Source organism: Sarcophilus harrisii, chromosome 6, assembly GCF_902635505.1.
Source record: "Sarcophilus harrisii chromosome 6, mSarHar1.11, whole genome shotgun sequence".
In the NCBI taxonomy this organism is placed as follows: Eukaryota; Metazoa; Chordata; class Mammalia; order Dasyuromorphia; family Dasyuridae; genus Sarcophilus; species Sarcophilus harrisii.
This window is the reverse complement of record NC_045431.1, coordinates 50946852-50968496: the sequence shown is the minus strand read 5'-3', so window position 1 is coordinate 50968496 and position 21645 is coordinate 50946852.

Sequence of the window (21645 nt, the reverse complement as noted above, 5' to 3'; positions counted from 1 at the left end):
CTGGTCTGGATCACCAGCTACTTATTGGACATTTTGAATTAAATGGCATCTCAAATTCAACATGTGTAAAACAGAAATCAATAGCTTTCCCCCAAAATCTAAGTCTCTTCCAAATTTCCTGATTTCTGTCAAGATAGACTCTTTCCAGTCACAAAACTTCAAAACTGAAGCCATACTCTACTAATTCTTACTGACCTCACATAGCCAACCAGTTATCAAAGTCTTATCAATTTAACCTCCAATATCTTTCCCATCTATTTCCTTCTCTTCAATTACATGGCTTATAAGTGAAGGACCTGAAATCCTAATCATCCCATGCTTGGACTATCGCAATTCCCTCTTAATTGGTCTTCTTAATTGATTTCAAATTTCTCCCCTCTCTAAACTAACTACCACATATTTGCCAATATATCACTTTGGCATATAAGTGATATATTCCTAAAGTACAGGTCTGACTATGTCAATAAACAATAAACAAAAATAGCCCCCTAAGATCTCTAGGGTCAAATGTAAACCACAGTGACATTCACAACCTGTTCTCAATCTGATTCCAACATAACTTTTTCAGCACTATTACACATTCTTGCCTTTCATTTACTCAATAGTCTCACCAAACTAGACTTCTCTCTCTCATATGTCATACATGACATTCCATCTCCCATAAATCTCTGAGGCACAAGTTGTTTGTTTTCCAGTCCTAGAATGCTCTCCCTTCATCTGCATAACTTGAAATCCCTTGCTTCCTTCAAAGCTCAGGTGATGATACCTCCTACATGAACCCTTTCCTTATCCTTCCCCATCCTCAACTATTATTGGCTATTTACAAATTTACATCATATTTATTTTGTATGTACATATATATTTGTATGTACTTATTTATATATATATATTATATATATATATACACATTAATCAATCAATATACAATCATTAAGTTCCTTCTGAATTCAGGAATTGTTATAAACACTGGGAATACAAAAAGTGGCAAAAGACAGTCCTTGCCCCTAAGAAGCTGTTCTGTCCCCTCAAAGAATATTAGTTCCTTGAGGGCAGGCCAGTTTTATTTTTATTTTTATTTTGTATTTTATTTTTGTCTAGCACAATGTCTGACACAGAGCAGGGGCTTAAAAAATATTGATTTATCATGTCATTTTCCATCATTCTAGTATAGTACTATTTTAATGGTCCAATTATACTTAGAATCACAGAATTTTGCATAAATGCTGAAATATAGCAAAGCACTGAAGCATCAAATTACAAGATGCACCAAAAATCTTAAATCCAATTTTAAATTTTAATGTATTAGGATCTAACATAAAACTATTCAATTCTATTTCATACAACATCAAGGCACTATACTAAACAAATGGGATTAAAAGACAAAAATGAAATTATCCCTGCTTCCACTGCGTAGATATTTTATTCTTATATAAATCTTATATAAGCCTTTGTGGGAATAAATAGTGACATTTTTAGTTCAATTTGTATTAATTGTCTACTCTGGCCAAGGTAATATGCTGGGCATAGTCTAGAATAATGCTAGCTATATTTTAATTCTTGTCCTCGAGGAGATAAGTGAAAAGAGAGTGGAGTGAAAGCTTGGGGGGGGGGGGAGGTATATTATAGTTATACAATTGAATCTTCAGGTTCTAAAGTTTAGAGTCAAAATAGGTAATTCCTCAAATGAAATCAGAAAGCAATATTACCAGGTAAACCTGCTGATTTCATGATAATTTTCACTACTTTAAGAAGCTTTATTTTCTTTTCTGTAAATCATCTTAGATGATTTCTATTGATCTGATGCCATTTTTCTTTGAGGAGTTCAATACTTAGAATCACAGAACTTTGAGAATGAAAAGAACTCTAGAGATCACCTACTTTAACAACTTCCAATTGTAGTCTGAATCTGCTCTCTACAACATCCCCAATGGATGATCACCTCATCTATCCTTGAAGATTACCAGTGACAGGGAACTCACCATTTCCCATGATAACCAATTCCTTGTTGGAACAGCCATAATTATAAGGAAGTTGTCTTAGTTGAGTTAAAATTTCTCTTTCTAGGGTTTAATCCCATTGATCCAATATCTGCCTTTTAGAGCAAGTACAGATCTCCCTTTCATATAAAACATTTTATTTCTTTGCATGAGCTATGGCTATAAAGCCTGCTCAGGTATTTCAGAACTTTGGTGGATTTTGGACTTATAATGAGAATCTATATGAGATATAATTTCTGGGGGTGGGAGGGTGGGAACCAAACCTTGGAGAAAGGAACTCAATGAACTTGGAGAAGGAATTAAAGGAACTCAATGAACCTCAGAGGCCAAAACAGAAATATGAGAACTAGTGAAAAAAGATAGGAGAGTGGAAATTAAAACCTCCAAGATGGTTAAAGCTTAAGCCAGTAAATAGCTACATTAAACATCAACTTTTCTATAATAATTTTGTGGAAAGCACTTTACTTTCTTTTATATATTCCTCTTTTCCATTCCTATCTAACCACTAACATGGAATAAAGGACAGAATTCTGGGTCGAGAGTAAAAAAAAAACTAGGTTTAACTCTTCCTAATTTTTAAGTTTTGTGACCCTGAAAAAGTTATTTAATCTCTATAATTATGTGCCATAGGACTTAACCAATTAAGTGATAGACCCCTTGGGATCTTCATTGGAGAAGATGCTCATGAAATCACATATGTGTTCCTGCCTTAGCACAGCAGTTAGCACAGTATATTGCCAAAAGTGGGCACTTAATGTCTGTTGAACTGAAATACCACAAATATACAAAGACTGTAAATTTGGTGAAGTCCATTGAACATTTACTTACATAGAAATTTAAATAATTTGTTAAAAAATTAAAATTATTTAATAAAAAAATATTTAAATAAAATATATTTTAAATATTATCAAATAAATTTGCCACTTAGCTTTAGTGCCAGTCTCTATTATGAAACTCATACATTTTAGAAGCATTGTAATAAACATCACTTCAGTCTTATTCAACACTTTGACTAAAGGGCCCAAATTTGGACCCTAATTTTTTTAAAGAGGTCATTCTGTTTTTAAGGAAAATATTCACTACAGACTTAAGGAAATATATAAACAATGAATATCTATTTTCTAATTCTAATTTTTGGCAATACATATTACTTAAAATCAACTTTAAGAGTATTTATCTTGCTTAATTTTGATGATATTTAAAATTTCTGGAAGAGTGTCCAAACCAACTTATTAAATTGGTTCTCAGGTTTAAAAAGTGTCATTTGACTCTGAGGACTCCACACATTCTGCTGCCTTGTAATCATCCCATTTCTGTAACTGAGACAGGCTTCCAGCTTGGCACTCCCTGGTTATACACTTGTGAGGTCAACATTAAACAACCCATTTAAAGTAATCCATAGCATTCTTGTGTGTGTGTGTGTGTGTGTGTGTGTGTGTGTGTGTGTGTGTGTATTTGTGTTGATTCCACATACAAATTTAAACATTTGGCTCCTTATTTACAGCAGGAAATGGAGCCCATTTTAGGCAACAATATTAGAATTTAATTTACAAATTCTTGATCCTTTGATAAAGGAAAGAAAATGAAAAACCAAAAGGATGATTACATAAATTATGCATTACTTTCAAAATGGAAGGAGTTCCAGTGTTTCTAAAGCCTAGGTAATACCATAGTAGTACTATAGTTGTTTAGGAAGGTGAATTAACATTTTCAAGATTTTAGGATGTCATCTGTGTTCATTGTTCCACATAGTAAGAATTCATGTTCAAAATGACGGCTCTGCAAGATCATAAAAAAAAAAATCAACGAAAAAAATCATACTCGGCTTGCTATTTATTTCAATATTCAAGAAACCCATGATATCCCCTAAGGTGCTGAGGTAGATAATAACCCATCCACACCTTAGTAGGTTTCTTTATGAGCTGCTATATAGCCAGCTTGGTGATACTGGTGGCTTCTGGGTGACAAACCTCACTCTGTGTAGGTAAGTTATTCGATGTATGACAGTCCCTCATTTCTAATTTAAGCCTTTCTTGTTTGACAGAAACTGCCAAAGATTGTGCTTTCTTGGAAAAGCCTTTGAAATCCTATGAACACTTCTTAGAAAATAAAGCACCCAAACCTATTTTAGTAGAATATGCTGATTGGTAAGGCAGAGATATGAAATAATACAGCTCAGAAATAATTTTAAAGGGGATGAAGCTTAAAGATTTTTCCCAAAATAATCTTTAGTAGTTAAAAAAAATCCAGTTAAACAAAATAGTCCATTGCCCAAAAGTTGCAGTCAATCAAGATTTTATTTATTAAAGCAACTAATTCATATGATGCTATTCTAAACTCAGTGAAAAGGTAATTACATAGAATTGATGACTGTCATCCAGAAATAAAATCTAAAAAAACCACAAATTATACAAATATATGTGTATGTATAAGATACTATCTTAATGTTAGAATGCACAAAAATTACTTGTACTATTGACAAACCAAAATTAGAGGAAAGATAGCGTAATATGAATTGTTCAAGGACCAAACATACATTTGCCTAAAAGACCATGAAGAACTCATACAAAGCAAGTGCTTATATGGAGGTCAGAAGAAACAATACAAAACACTCTCAAGATCTCTCTGAAGAGCCTTGGTATTGATCATCAGACATGGGAGACCATGGCACAGTACTGCATGTCATCGTATGCCTACTGTGCTCTGGGAGTACAAAGGACAACAATTATAGAATATTATGGTCAGAAAAATCTGGGTTCAAATCCTACTCAGATAATTACTAGTTATGTTAACCTGGGTAAGATACTGAGTCTCCTCATGTATAAAACAAAATCTTGAATTGTACTTGAAGGTCCCTTCCAGCTTTAAAACTATGATCCTATAATCCTATGTATATTTATAAAAGAAGCCAAGGGTAAATTCTGACATTTCTTAGAAGAATATGGGAAACTTCATGGAAGGAAAATATACAGAACATTTTTAAAGTGTCTGTGATCTTTGCATAAGGGACAGGCTGAATTTTAAAAATAATTTCTATCTGAATATATATACCAAGAAAGCCTATCTGAAGGGATTGGTTTTATGCTGCACAATTTTTTTGATTCAGTTTTTTTTTTTTGGTGCCATCTTATTTTTTTAAATTTTTCCTAAACTGAAATAGCTAAATATTTGAAAATAGGCAGACATTTGAGTTTCTCTTCCATAATGAGAAACAAAAGAGAATAATAGACATCTTCATTTATAATAAAAATTGGTAACATATTTGAAATGCATTGTGAACACATAAAAGATCCTCAGAAATTAGTAGTTCTCGAATGTCATCCCTGATTACATCCCTGTCGTCCCTCACTTTCACAATTAGTTCACTTATACTGTGCCCAAATCATAAGAAAATATAAAATGTGTGCTCACCTTTATAGAGCATCTAAGGTTTATTCAGCAGTCTTGTGGGACAGGTAATGCTAGTATTATGGTTCCCATTTTATAGATGAGAATATGAAGGTCAGAGGGGCTAAGTCAAGTGAGTGGATGTGTCAGAACCAGTTTTTGAACTGCAGCCTCCTGACCTCCAATCAGTGTTCTTCTCCTATATCCCAATGCCATTTCATTACCCTTCAAGCTTACTGTTATCTTAGAGGAAGTATTATATTAAGTGGAACTTCCCCAACACATTAAGCAATTCCATTTTCCCAAGACAAAGGTAACGATTGTTTTCTTATTCTAATTCTAATGATTTGAATGACTAAGGTTCCCTGCTAGGTATTTCATCATAAGACCTAGAGAAAAAAAAAATCCAAAATTAAATAAGTTAGCTCTTGTGAGTCTATGTTTATACAAACAATGAATAAAGGGACTTAGAATGTGCCAAGCCCTGTGATAAGTATTGTAGATACAAATAGAAACAGCTAGACAGTCCTTGCTCTTAAGGTGCTCACAAAGCCAACTTCCAAGAAAAAGTGTTTTGTTTTGTTTTTTAATCGCTTCTCTGGATGACTCCACAATTTGGCATTGTAGAGACAGTACCAGAATTTTTAACTGAAGTCACAGTTTACATATCAGGGGCTCAGACTAGGACACACATTTAAAAAGTGGTAGAGTTCAATTCCAGAAAAGTTTTACTGAGCACTTGGTGGAAAATTAGAGGGCTCTGTCTTTTTCAATCAAAAGAAAGAGGGCTTAATACTTCAGAACCTTAGTAAAATTATCTGAAGAGAATACAGATTGAGATTGTAACCACGAAAAATCAGTAACATTTGGTGTTTTCTATGGCATGCAATGTCAGTAAGATAAATATTTGTAACAATAAAACTTTTTTTTACCGTGATAGAGAAAAAAAACTAGATATTCTAGATTATCTAGTATATATTGATTTGAGAAAATAAAAACATTTTATTTTCATAATATAACTAATATTAATGACTGGGTTTAAATTGAATTTGGTATTGAATTAGCATGAATGCAATCAAAATCAGAACTGTATCTTACTGTAACATTGGGAAAGTCTACTTTTCTTTGTAGAATATTGAATAAGTGTTATTTTAGTATTACAGGATATCCCAAACATTATCAAACAGTTTTACACCTTAGTAGTGAAAAACTGCACAAAGACACTTTGGGACAATCTATATATACTCTTTACCTTCCCCCTCTTCTCCTTCCCCTCCTGATATATCACTTTGATTGTTCGGTTAGATTGTCTTATCTCAGCACTGCAACATCTCTGTGAGTTAGGTTGGTTTGCTGTTGTGATTCCCATTTTATAAATGAGTAAACTGAACGTGAAAGATATGAAGAGATTCACCTTATAACAGAGCTCAGTAGAGATCCTCCTGCAATTACTATTGTTCAGTGGGTTCAGTCATATCTGCCTCTTCAAATCCCACTGGGGACTTTCATAGCAAAGATACTGGAGTGGTTCACTAATTCCTTTTCCAGCTCATCTCATAAATGAGGAAACTGAGGTAAATACTGAGGAAGGGACTGGCCCAGGGTCAAATATCCACTAAGTGTCTGAGGCCAAATTTTAACAAATTTTAACAAAGGTGAGTCACCCTGACTCCAAGTCTGGCATTCTGTCCACTGAGATACCTGCAGCTGCTAAATGACTAATGTCTCCTTGCTCTTCTCATTAAACTATTCTGTATAAACTTTGTAAGCCAACATGCATGGAAGAATGTAGAAAGGGAAAGAATAACAAATAACATACAAAAATAAAAGAACAGAGAGACAAATTATCTTAAAATTGTAAATGACAGTTTACTTTGATATTCATAGATAATTTTTTTTTTTCAAAAGAAAAGAAAAGAAAAAACTGCTGGATATCTAAGCTTAGGAATCCATAATAGTATTTTTTTAAATCTCACAAGTTAAATAGCAAAATAGAAAGTGAAAGCAGATCATTTTCAAAAAGTGTATGTCTCACAAGACAGATTTTTCATGGTGAAAGCTACAAGTTCCATTCACATTCATGGTTTAAATTCTATTCTGTTATGATGAAATGTTTTTAATTCATTCATCCTTGAAAATTATTTCAAATTTTCATGTAAAATTCCTTAACTTTTGAGTGCATGAAATTTAACTCTTGTTAGTGCTTGTTTTCAGAATTTTATCAGGAATTTTTTAAATTGTTTATAGGTTTCAGATTTTATATGTGCCATTTAGCAAAAGCAAAGCACTTCCATGTTGCCACTAAGTAAAGCTAAAGAAAATCATACACTAAATTAAAATATCTCTGTTGGTATTGATCTTCAAAATGTCGGGGAAATTAGATATTCATTGTAGTGTTTGGAAGAGCTATTTGTCAGGCAGAAGCTCGCTTAAAATTTAATCAACTATGCATTTATTAAATGAAATCAATTTAATATTTTTCTTCAAAAGAGAATAACATTTCTCTGATGATTAACATCAATATATTGAAAGTATAGTAGGTTTCCCCTCTTTCCCAGGTATTATGAATTTCTGCTGTAGATTATCTAAAACTTGCTCCATTTCATTTTTTATATCTTGTTCCAGAAAAAAAGACAGTTTTACAAGAATATCGATATTTTCATTGGTAGAGAATTTGCTAATACACTACCATAGAAGCTAGCTTGCTAGGTTACTTCCATGTAATCTGCTTTTAGTGTGTACCTTGGAACATTTTGAAGCTATGTTTGAACTACTAAAAAATTAATGCTAAACAAATTCATGCATTCTGTTCAATTTCAAAGCAGGATATTTTTCAATAATGCAAAAACCAGTCAACACTTCTATAATACATTAAGGTTTCACAAAGCATTTTTTAGACTATCATATTTGGACTTCACAACAACCTGATGAGCATAATTATAATAAATAGTAGAATTTGTCTTATGTTTTATGGTTTGCAAAGCATTTGGCATATATTATGTAGTATAAATATAAGAGAAAAAGAATCATGGTGCTATGGGAGTGCAGAAGAGGGAAGGAGTCCTTCCAGATATCAATTATGCAAGGAATCAAAGATGACTGAAGTCTGAATGAGGTGACTGCCATCAACAGAAAAAGTGAAATTAGGACAAAGAGTCTGAAGGAGGGAAATTTCATTCCTCTTAGGAAAAAAATAAACAAAAATAAATAAATAAAATAAAGTTTTAAACCTACCTCTCCTGCATTATTTCACATTATCGCCTTCTAAGAATTCTACATTCTAGTCAAATTAAACTAGTTGCATCTATCAAACTTAATATGGTGACTTCTGCCTTTGTATTTGCACTGTTTCCACTTGTTTTTCAAAATCCTTTCAAAACCCTTCAAGATTAAGCTCAGGTGTCACTTCCTCCTATAGCCTTCTCATCTTCCCTCCCCTCCACATTCTCTTCTGCCTTAAGTTTTTAGTGCATTTCACCTGGATTTCTCCTTTTCTCCAGAGACTCCCTACCTAGGGTAAGGATGATGGTCATAGGGGTATACGAGGAAGTCCATTGATTACCCCCACTAAAAGTAATTACTTTTGTTGTTAGAAAATAGCCTTGTTGAATCAATCAAGGTGTGAATGAAACTTCAAAGCTGCTTTGAATCAATTAGGGGCAATAGGAACTCTGCTCTAATTAAGTGGATCACTCAATCCTACCCTGAGGACCCCAACAGTACCAAATATGTGGGGAAAATGATGAACCTTCAAGTATTTTGGAGTAGAAAGGAAGAAGTGGAGACATCAAACGGTAAGCCAAAAACAGTGAGCAGCACGGCCAATAATGGAGAGATCAAAGAGAGCAAATGGTTGGTGTCCAGGATTAGAAAATTCTGGCCAGTGCCATCAGGAATATTTACTTCTCCATTTGAGTTGATTTATAAGAAAAAAATCCCCAAATTCTCTTCATTATTCCTGTAGTTTTACAGATACAGTAACACACTATGGGGCTTCCTTACCAAAGATTTCCAATAGTCTGAATTTTGTCTTAAATACAAAGAGATGAGAGATTTGCTAGAAATAAATATAAATATCAGTTAAAGGAGAGAATCAAACCTCTGCTTAAATGTTAGGAATTTTTCTAAGTAGAAGTTCTAACTGCTGATTATACTCCTAATTTTTTCATTAATGTGAATTCCCTAAACCAGTAGAGAAGAGATCCTTATGTATCTGAAGAGCCATTACATTCCCCCTATGATCAAAACAAGTTAATTATTATAATAAGGTGTTACATTTACAGTACAAATTTTATACTTGCATACATATTATTATGTTTGTATCACTCTGTGATAACTTACCTAAGCCCTTAACTCTTTATGCCCCAAACATAATATGTTTGCATCTCTAGAGATGTAACTGTATATTGACTTTCACATAGTATGTGCTTAAGAAATGTTTATCAAATTTGTTTAATTATATTTAACTTCAGATATGTTAAGTTTGTGGTACTTGTCTTTAAGACACTGAGTGGAAATATCCAAAAGCTCAATTGTAAATATAGGAATAGAACTCGTAGAGTTGCACTAGCAATCCAGTGTTGGAAGTCATCCACTTGGAGATATTAGTTGATTTGTGGGAAAGGATGAGATTTCTAAGGAACAAAGTATAGAAAGAAAATAAAAGGCTAAGATTTCAGGTTGTCTAGGCAGATTTTAAATGTTATAGTTATAATAGTTATGTAATAAATATAATATATATGTTACATAATGTATAATAGTTATATATATAGTTATAATACAAATCCTTGAGTAGAACCCTAACAGAAACATGAAGAAAACACCTTTAGTAATTTATTTTTATTACAGATGAAGGCGCATATTCAAGTAAGCATGTGTAAACTGAAAAATCACAATTTCCAAAAAAAGTGTATGCTTCTTAGAATTATTTATACAGTCATGAATTAATACAAATTAATTCATATATGCACTGAGAATTGATTTAAACATAACTCAAATATTCAAACAGATTGGTAACCTCATAAATTTGGATGTTCTCTTCACTGGCCCAGATTACAATCTATCGAAGTTATCTGAATGACTCTATGTCTTCCAAGATATTTGCCAAAAGGTGTCAACCCAAAATACCATTCATCTTCGTTAACATTAACCTACAATAAACTCCATGTTATTAGATTCAGTCCATGTTTCTCTGTCATCATCTTTGAATCTGTTTCTCTCCCATCAAGGTTGATCATCTAAAAAATTTTAAATCCTGCCATCTAAATATTTACCCAAGTCATTGATTAACTGTTAAACAATATTGAGAAAATGAAAATTCCTGGGGAAATCCTTTAAAGATCCACTTCCAAATCAATATCAAACCTTTAATAGCTTCCCTTTGGTTCCAGGCATTCCTCCAGTTCCCAAATTTGTCAAGTCTGCATTTTTCCATTTTTTCCCATAAGAATGACATAAGAGATTTTGTCAAAGACTTTAATGAAATCTACTTCACTTATTCTTGAAGAGGGCATACTAGCACTTGGTTAACAACATTTTTTAGAAGAAAAGTGATGGAGTAGAAAGAGCACTGGAATAAAACTAATTTGCTTGCCCAGATTATTAGTTACAAGAGATATTTTAAAAATTTTCTTCAGTGGTAAGGAAATAAGAGGCAAAAATAAGTCATCACTAATTTCAAAAATAAAGGTAATTTAGAAAAAAGCACCAGATTTAGAATAATAGAACCTGCGTATAAACTCTGATTCTGTTATTTACCATAAAGTGACATTGATCAAATCATATCACTTCTCTAGACCTCAGAAAAAAATTGAACTCAGTGATTTCCAAGGTCCATTCCAGTTTTAAATCTAATCAATGATAGATAGATATTGATATGGATGCATGTGTGTGAATATATGTGTATATACACATACACACATATATATATAGAAAAAGAGAGAAAGAGACAGAAAGACATACAGATCTATCACTTTGCTGGAGAGATATGGGGATGTTTGAGAAGAGGGGTTTAATGAATTCCAGAAAACATAGGAACACATGAGCTTTCAGGAAAATTTCTAGCTCAACATAAACATACAAATCTATGAAAAAGCAACTTCTATAAATCAAGAATTCAGTTCTTAACCATTAGGCTTGAAGATGTTAGCATTTCTACAAGAAAGAAATTGGGTTGTCTTTCTTGAGCCCAGCTGGACCAACTATTGTATTAAGAATCACAAGCCTCCTAGCTCTAAATTAAATAGAGAAACACTGTGAGGAAGAAACTGTGTCAGAGTCATCTGGCACCCACCAGGGCATACTACTGCCAGCCTTATTGCCATCTGACCTAAAAAAAGAGAGGAGAGACCACTCTTGCCCATTACTTCTGGACCTACTGGGTCAAGCTACTTTTTAGAGAGTTTATGATTCTGTTCCAGACTCATGGAAGGCTGGATGCAGTATCTTCACCTTCTACATTCCAAGCTTAGTACTAAATCGGAGAGTCAGCGGAGATGCTTCCTTTTGAAGGAGAAGGCAGTTTTGAATCAAAGTAGTCTCATTCCATTCACAATAGAAAGCTGCCTCCTCAATCCAGTTACATGACTCATGGGAACCCACTTTCCTAACACCTATTCTTCTGGCCGAAGCTGAGTTAGGGAGGAGCAGGTTATTATGCTCCCAATTCCAAAAGGAAGAAGATAATAAGGTGACAATTGATAATTATAATATTGCCAAGGGTAGCTAAGCCATCAGGCTTCTGACAGAAACTAAAGGGCAAGGCTAGCATCATATAAAACCTAGCAATGAAGAACAGGTGTGCAACAAATGGAAGGAATGCTTTGCCAAGTCTGAAACTTTGTTGTCCGCCATTGCTGCCAGACCCTGGACTTTATTCCCTTCTCCAGAGTTCCTGCAGAGCTTGCTGATTCTAAATTTATCCAGACCAGTTACCACATAATGCTTCTGACCCATAGAGTCCATAATTCATAAGACAATCACCATCCCAACCAATGCAGGAACTTTCTGACTAAAACATGTTCTGGTTCTCTCAAAAGGGAAATTCCTCAAGTACTGCCAAGGAAGTCACTCAGTTTCCTGCCAGGGAAGCTAGGGAAAGAATGTGGCCATTGATGATGACCTTAAGCTAAGCTCTCATCTCTTTTCAATTTTTAAGTTGTCCATGAAAATAAAATTATTGAAATTAGATTCTATGCCCAGAATTTTATCCAACATCAAATTTGTATAGGATCTCACGATTGAAACTTATAATTGTGTGAGTCCAGAGTTATGGCCTATGTGGAAAGAGGCCTTCATAGTCCTCAGGTGGCAAGTATAAAGTTTTCCTAGAAATAGCAAAATCTTGGAAACAAAACAGATATTCAATTATTGAAGAATCACTAAATAACTTAGAATATGTGAATGTTATCGGACCAAAAGAAAAAATGATTCTTAATTTTTTTAATATATGGAAGAAATGGATGAAGTGATACAGATCAAAGAATGCTAAACAATTAAAGAACAATTAAATAAAACAATGTTCTGTGCAGAGTTGTATAAAGCACTTCCAATGTAGGAACTCTTCCTAGAAATATATAGCAGAGCTCAACCCTTTTATGACTTGGTGGATAAACTCCAGGGAATTGTCTGAGGCAATAAATAGTCAATTTGCCCAAGATTGCATCTTCAGTAAGTGCTAGAGATGGATATTTGAACTTAGGTCTTCCTAAAGAAAGAGAGACATAGAGAAAAATAGAAAGAGAGACAGAGAGAAACAGAGAGGCAGAGATAGAGATCAAGACAGACAGAGGAGAGCTGGGAGAGAGAGAAAGAGGGAAAGACACAGAGGAAAAGAGAGACCATGTGGGAGTAGATATTTATGTATATACATATATGTAAGTATGTATACATACTAACTACTCTGTTGCCTCTGTAAAAACAGCAGTAACAGCAATGATGCCATGTTAAATCCATGGAAGACATTCAAAAAAGTTGCATAAATAAACAGGACAATTTGATCACTCACATTAAAAACAACTGTGCATCTTTTATTCTAGGTTTAACAGTGAATAAGTAATAGAAGTTTCCAAATGCCTTACCATCATTTACAATTTTTGCCTCATTTTGTTTATTCATTTTCTCTAATTCATTTTTAAATTCTTGTTCAATAGTATCAGAATATTTGTCCTTGTCAATGAATCTTGCCTATTATGTTTCTTTATCTTCAGAGTTAGTTTATTGTTTTGTTTTTCTTCTTCTCCTCCTGGGGAATATTATTTTGCCGTCATCATTTAATACAATGCCTGACATGTAGTAGGCATTTTAAAAGTGCTAGTTGACTGATTCAATAAATGACTGACTCTCAGGACAAATGGAAGTTATTTCAGGAAAGCCCTCAACTCCAGAATTATAGTGACTATAACTCAGAGAATGGGTGATGGTTTGTTAGTAAGGTGTCCTTGCAAGGACATATACATAAAGATAGGCTTTTTAATTTAAATGGGCTACAACTATTTTGGCAAATTAGGATTCCAAAATGATTGGATAAATTATGATCCATGAATATTATGAAATGTCATTGTACCACCTCCCCCAAAAAAACAGTAGATGGAGGGAAGTCAAAGAAATTTGGGAATAGTTGTATAAAGTGATATGGAATTTTAAAATGGAAACATGAACTACTATTCTCAAGTGTATCAAAAGAAAAATGACAATTTCAGGAAACCAACTTCATTTGGGAGTCATGTTATGTGAAAACTTTATCCAGAATGGTATGTCCTTTTTAAAGTTGGGACAAACATACAAAATAGATCTTGTATTTCATTGAACATGATCAAAGCAAGTTTCAAAGGCATCCAAAGAATCAAGATTAAAGGCAAATATAACACATATGTTTGCAAAATTCATTGTGAATTTAAGGAAATGCTCTGAATGGGGCCTCATGAAAATCACTCTAAGAAGAAAAAATGAACAAAAGAAAAAGTTGGGGGAGAGCAGTTTCTAGATAGTCAAGGTGAATCTCTGAATTCATAGTCTGCTCCTAGTTGAAGATTTTCTCCATGAATAATGAGTAATAAATATTCACATTTTAATTTTTAAAATTATTTATAAAATCTTTATAATCTTGTTCATCTAGTCATATTTCTGAATGAAAAATGATGTCCTTCATTTTTTTTAGTTTTCATCAACACAATGAGCTTTATTTCTTGAAAAATTCTTAAAGCTTTTTACAATTCCTTTCTTACAGCTGTAGTAAAGCTTCTGTCTATAAGACTTGTCAAACAAGTTTTAACTGAATAGCCCAAAACTTTTTTTTATCCAAATCCAGCTTAGAAAACATTGAGTATAATCCAAAATACCCTAGATGTGATGGTGAATCTTAAAACTACCATGTAGACTGAGAAGAAGATCTCGCCTGTCACCCTATCACTAGATACCCAGGGGGGTAAGTATTGACTTTTGTGTTTTGTATTTTGAATTAGTTGTAAAAATATCAGGAATGTAATCTGATAGTTGAATTCTTCTCATCTGTCATTTTCCCAAATATCATTAAAGACCAAAACTCTCATAGGAAAAAAAAAAAGTTTTTCATAAGAATGACTCCTCTAGCTGAAATCTCTTTCTTTCTCTATCATAGAAGTATTTGATTCAAAATTTGACATCATAAAAATATGTATATTTAAAGCAAACTTTAGGCATGGGAGCATGGCATAAGTAACAATAATATAAGAAAGAGGAAAACTAGAGATAATCATATTTTGATATGACAAAGTAAACTTTAAAATACATATAAACAATATAGAAATTCTATTTATTCAAAGGAAATGATTGGCTTCACATTTTAATTTATATACATATATTCATTTGTGAATAAAAATGAAAGTATTGGAACACTGTTATATTTTAACATTTTAATATTCTAGAACACTGTATGTGGATTTTTTAAAAATTCTAGATTCCCTATGGAACAGGGGTAATTGGGCCTAGGTAGGGAAGAGAAAGCAGAGTTTAAAAATACAGTTTTGTGATTCTTTTTCAAAAGTCTGGTGAAAGTATTGCCACGAAATGTATTTATCCCTATAAACTCAAAGTGTTTACAAAAATTTCTTGGCAATATTTTTGACTGTTATATTATAATAACTTATGTTAGAGGTATTAGATATTTGTTTTTCTATAAATGGCACTTTTTAAAAAGGGAAGTTTTCTTTCATAGTTCCAGGATAATTCACTTTCTCACCTATAGTGGTTATTTTTTTTTTTTTTTTTTGTGGCAGGGATTGAAACAATAATGCATTGTATAGAATTATTCTCAGTGTGTGAAGTAATAAGGCTGGCTTTTAAGTGCCATTGTTTATTTCATACTAACAATTTAAATTATTAAAGTTGATATGTGCATAAGGATGCTAAAAAGCTCCTGAATATAAAGAAAGATATACATATACACACAAATATAATGCAATTTCATGGAAGATGAAAGTATCATCTCCAAATGGTGTCAAGAATGAGCAGACTAAAATGTTTTGTTTACAAAATTTAGTAAGATAAAGTGTTGACCTTAATAGGAAATCCCAGTATTCATTTTTGAACCAAAAAACTCATGAGAATCATTGTTATGATTTGAAAAGTGTACAAATTTTGGATCTGAAAGTCAGTGATATAACTGAGGCATTTGCTAGCTACAGAAAGGTTAAACAAGTTAACCTTTCTTAACATATTTCATGTTTTTACGTAACTTTTATCTTGTTTAAAGGGTTTTTTTTAGTTGTTAAGTTGTACTTTTCTCATTCTCCTGCCTCCTTCTCTCCCTTCATCCCTCACCCCTTGCCCTGGATGGGGAGAAAAGAAAATCTTTTTTTTTTTTTTTTTTTTTTTTTTTAACAAATCTGTATAATCAAGTAAAACAAATTCCTGTTCCCAAAATGCCTCAGTTACCTCATGTGGAAAATAGGGAATATAATATTTTCACTTCTTACCTCACATCGTATTGCAAATAAAGCACTCTGTGATTTTATAGAACTTTATAAATGTGAACTATTATTATAATTCCTCAATAAAAAAGTACTGAATTTCATTACTCTAAAACCTTCTACAATTCACTTCAGATATATATGTATATATATATATATGTATATGTATTTATATATATGTGCATATATAAATAATCAGGTGTATACATATATAATGCAAAAGGTTAGCATACTGATGTTTCTGCTAAAATGAGAACTAAAAATAGAAGAAATTTTCTTATACCCTTCCAACCAAGTATCTTTTACAATCTTTTCTTGATTTTGTTTTTTCTAGAATATGTTTTTTTAAATATATTTCCCACTTTAAATCACACAATAAAAATACAAATAAATGACCTGCTTATTTTAGGAAAATAATACTCATCACATGGATCTGTGATTTCATCAATGTAATTATTTAACAGTGAGGATCACAATCCTGACATTCTATGCTGTGCTTGTGCGTTTTAATAAATTTGTCACAATGGATTCACATAATATACTTGGGGTCTTCTTTCTTCTTAATATCCCAAGGATGATAGAAGAATATATGTGATCTTCTCTGGATTATTCTGTACATTTGTGGTATCTGTCTAAAATATACAAATCGGTGAATGAGGGCTATAGATTGTTCATCCAATTTCATTTTATAGTTTGGATAATAGACATGCTTCATTCACTTTGTTTTTCTTGTGTGTTTGATTAGCCCAAATTATTTTGAGTGTTTATTGATTTTATCTAGAAGTCTGCAGTGTTTTGAAGTTTGATGCAGAGAGCATAATATCAATGCAAACAAAAACTTCTAGAAAAATTTCATTCTTGAGAGACATGAAACAATGAAAAGAAAACTAGATTTGGGGCCAGAGGGCTTAGGTTCAATTCCTGGTGATTTGATCTTGGGCAAATAATTTAACTTCTGTTGACCTGTTTTCTCATCTCTAAAAAGAGAAATGCAGGTTAAGTAGTCTATAATCTCCTTTTAGCTCTAACTCAATAATCCTGTGATGTATAGGGATCTTCCTTCAGCATGTACTGTAGTTGGATCTTTATATAAAAATAGGTTTGCTAAAAATTACTATAAACTTATTGATTTACATTCTTCAACTCCTCCAAAAGTATATCTACCTATGAGTAGTAAAAGATCCCACATTTAGAGTACCCACAATTAAATTAAAGTTTATAAATAGAGTAAAATCTGGATGGTTCTTAGTACCCTGTGCTCCTTTTCTATCATTCTAATTTCCATCATTACAGGAGCAAATAAAGGGAAGAGGTAGGGAGCAGCCATAAGGAAAGGAAAACATAGGATTTAGATCCATTTCCTATCTTCCTTTGATGAGAATTTGTCTTCTTGTTTTATATTTTGACTGATATTAGTGATAAGAAGATGATCGGGAATTTTACATAATTTCGATGTATGCATGAAAGATAACTGTTAAAAAGAGAACGTTTAAGGAAATTCACTCTGGTGAATCAAATCTTAAACCCAGCAAACAATAAATATAAATTTGTAGTCTCTTTATCTTTTAGTCAACTCTAGTCTCTTTATTAGGAATGTTAGAGAATTATTTCATTAGAAGTCTATTTTATCCCTATAAACTGTATTAAAACTTTCAAGTAGTTTATTCTTGGATGTAAGCCTTTTTATTTATCTATCTGTTGCCTTCTGGAATAGTATATCCCAAGTTCTTGTCTATTTTATTGTCTTATATGATCCTGACTGTGGGTCCTAGGCAATTGAACTGTTTCTTATTGACTGCTTTCATTATTTTTTCTTTAAGCTAAAAACTCTAAATTTTGTATGGAAGTTCTCTTTTAGGAGATTACACTCTAATAATAAATTGAAGAAATAACACAAAAGAAGGTTTTGGCTCCAAAGCAGGGTGAAAAGCCCTTTGGGTATAGCAACAAGGCAAATACAATAATATATCTTTTTTAGTTTTAATCCCATTGATAAAACCATATTCATTTCTGATATTGAATCATTTGGCAAGGACATTTGAAGTGAGAACTTTATTTTCTGACTTTTTTTTTCTGGGAAAGTAGGCATATAAGTTAGTAGCTGTTGGCATTCTATTAATTATCTTTTTTGTTTGTTTTGTTTTTGTTTTTTTGTTTTAAGAAGTACAAGATTTTTTGGATATACTTTTGGTATCTGTCAGTTACTTTGAAAGTCAATCTCACAGTACCCTCACTTACCTCCAGTATAGATTACATCAAGGAGTATTTTCAGCTACTTCTCTCATCTTGTTCCCCTTAATACCATTTCTATATTGTAATGTCATTAATGGTGAAAAAAATTTTATGAAAAAAAAAACTTTTTTTCATCCTCCTTAATTACTTACTTTTGTTTCTTGCCAAGCATTCCAATTTTCTGTTTTACAAGGATATATTGCTTACACTTCAAAAAATTTTACAAATTAGTTTATGTTCTAAACCAGCATAACCCTTGTCTTCAACATCTCTCTAATTATTAAGAAAGTCAAGAGTTTACTTCACTAATGAATCTCTTAGATTATTTTGCTGTACTTATTAGGATAGAAATTGGAACTGTGATTTTATTGGCGAAGGGTACTCCCAGCAGGGGAAAATCCATTTACCAAAGGATAGCTGTGGCTGGTTTTCAACAGGTAGTCTTAGAGAATTGCCATGAGCACTGAGAGACTAAACCACTTGTCCAAGATTACAAAGTCAGCATATGTCAGAGGTTAACTGGCTGGCATTATTATTTAAATTTATTTACATAGGTTAAATGTCTCCTTCAAATAATTACAATTAGAATCATGTTATTTCTTCATCTACATTCAATTTTTTGTTACCACTTATTTAAATGGATCATATTTCAATTGTTTCAATAATACACTATATTTTTAATTTTTAAAAACTTCTGCCTTTCTCTTAATTTTTACCATTAAGCCTACAAATAAGTGGTCTGACTTGAAAAAGGATATTTCAAGAGTGACTCACATTAATTACAAGCTATTTCATGTCTGTTAAAATATAATTAATTCCTTTTTTGTAATGTTATTTGGTGCTCATTATGTATATTATCTTCTAATTATTTTCTCAAAGAAAGTATTCATTATATTATTATTTTCTCAAAGGAAAATTCTGTGTAATACACGCTTGAGAATGGACCTTATTACAGATTCATATTTTCAAAACTTTTTTTTTAGCATCAATGCTTATTGCCGCATTTAAATATATATATATATACACATATATATATATATAAACATTCAATCATTTGCCAAATCTGCTTCTATCCCCACATTTCTCATACTTTCTACCTTTCTCTATATTTATACCTTAATTCAGACACTCAACACCTGTAGCCAAGATTATTGGATTTGATTTCCCTGCCTCAAGTTTCTCTCTACTTCAACCTATCCTAAAACAAAGCTGTCAACATCTTTTAGGTTTAGGTCACTTCCTTGCTCAAATAATTCCAGAGTATACATTATTCTCTCTAGAATCAAACTTAAATTCCTCTGTTTCTTTTTTAAACCTTGAAATAAGATTGTCCCAATTTACCTTTCTAGTCATCTTAAATCTGGCCTTCTCTCTCTCCTTCACATATAACAATAGGATCTTCTTTTATCATTCCTTTTCACTGGCTGTTTGCCTAAGCTTTTCCTCACTAAGAATCTCTCTTTTCTTTCAAAAAATACCAATATTTTTGCAAAACCTTCCCTGATGTCCTCAACTGCTATTACTGTCTCCCTCAAACTCCCTTGGATTTTACTATTTCATATTTATTTTTATTTCTTCTGTTAAGTTTACATATGTCTTCATTACTACCCCCATTGGAATTTTTGCAGTAAAGATTATTTCATTCAATTTATTTCCCCAGTGTCTAGCACAGAGATTGACATTTACCAGGTGCTTAACAAAGAGTTAATTGATTGGCTACCTTTGTAATACTTAATAGGTTATTTGTAGAATTACTCTACCTCTACATTCTCTACATGAAATATCAAGGTAAAATTAATTTTATGGTGATCTTTTATTCTTTTCAATTCTTATTGAATAATAATAATTCTTATAAGTACTTCTATACAAATTCCATGCAAATGTCCTTTGAAATAGTTTCTTGTTGACTTTGGGTACTCAATAAAACCAAATTCACTAACATTTTTATTTGCCTCTATAAGGAGAATTTGTAAGTCATCCTGGCCTTAATAGCAAAAACATCCAGATGACATAACTTAGTTCCTCCAGTAAAATGCTCTTTTGGTGGTTATTGGACAAGTATCTCACATTTAGAGTTCTGACAACTAAATTAATGTTTACAGGTAGCCTAAAACCCATTTGATCTTTAAGATTCTCTGCTCCTTCTTCCACAATTCTCCCACATTCACTGCAGAAGCAAGAAAAGGTCCACATAGAACTAAATATGTTTTGTCCATATAGAACACTTAAGAGTATTGGGCTCTGAGTCAGGAAGACCTAAATTCAAAAACAGATTCAGATGCTTACTACTGGTATAACCCTGTGTAAGTCACAGAATCTCTGTTTACCTCAGGTTTTTAATCTGTAAAATAGGGATAATGATGGCACCTAACTCCCATAGTCATTATGAGATTCTAATGAGATCGTATTTGTAAAGTGTTTACTACAGTGCCTGGCACATAGTAAAAGCTATATAATTGCTAGCTATTATTATTATCATTTTGTAATTTTCTTATTTTATGGATTGCCATGTCCAAGGAATTCAATAGCACTGATTAGATTCCTGTTGCTAAGCCTCTCTGTGCTTGTCTAGGCTTGTCCCTAAAAAGCAAGTTTAGTTCACTTATCGAGTTAAAAATAGTCTTTTAAAAATTTTTTTCCAAAGAAATAACAGAATTGCTACATAGGAGTTACCAAAGATTATTTGTATCAGAAATCATGGACTTAACTCTTTAGCCCTTCAAAATTTCTAGTCCCCTATTAATAGAAGAGGAAGTAAATTACTTAAATAAACCCATGATAGAAAAAGAAATTGAACAAGCTATTAATCAGCTCCCTAAGAAAAAATCTCCAGGACCAGATGGATTTACATGTGAATACTACCAAACATTTAAAGAACAATTAATTCCAATACAATGCAAACTATATGGGAAAATAGGGAAAGAATGAATCCTACCAAATTCTTTTTATGACACAGAAATGGTGCTGATACCTAAATCAGATAGAATCAAAACAGAGAAAGAAAATTATAAACCAATTTCCATAATGAATTTTGATGCAAAAATTTTAAATAAAATATTAGCAAAGAGATTATATCAAGTGGC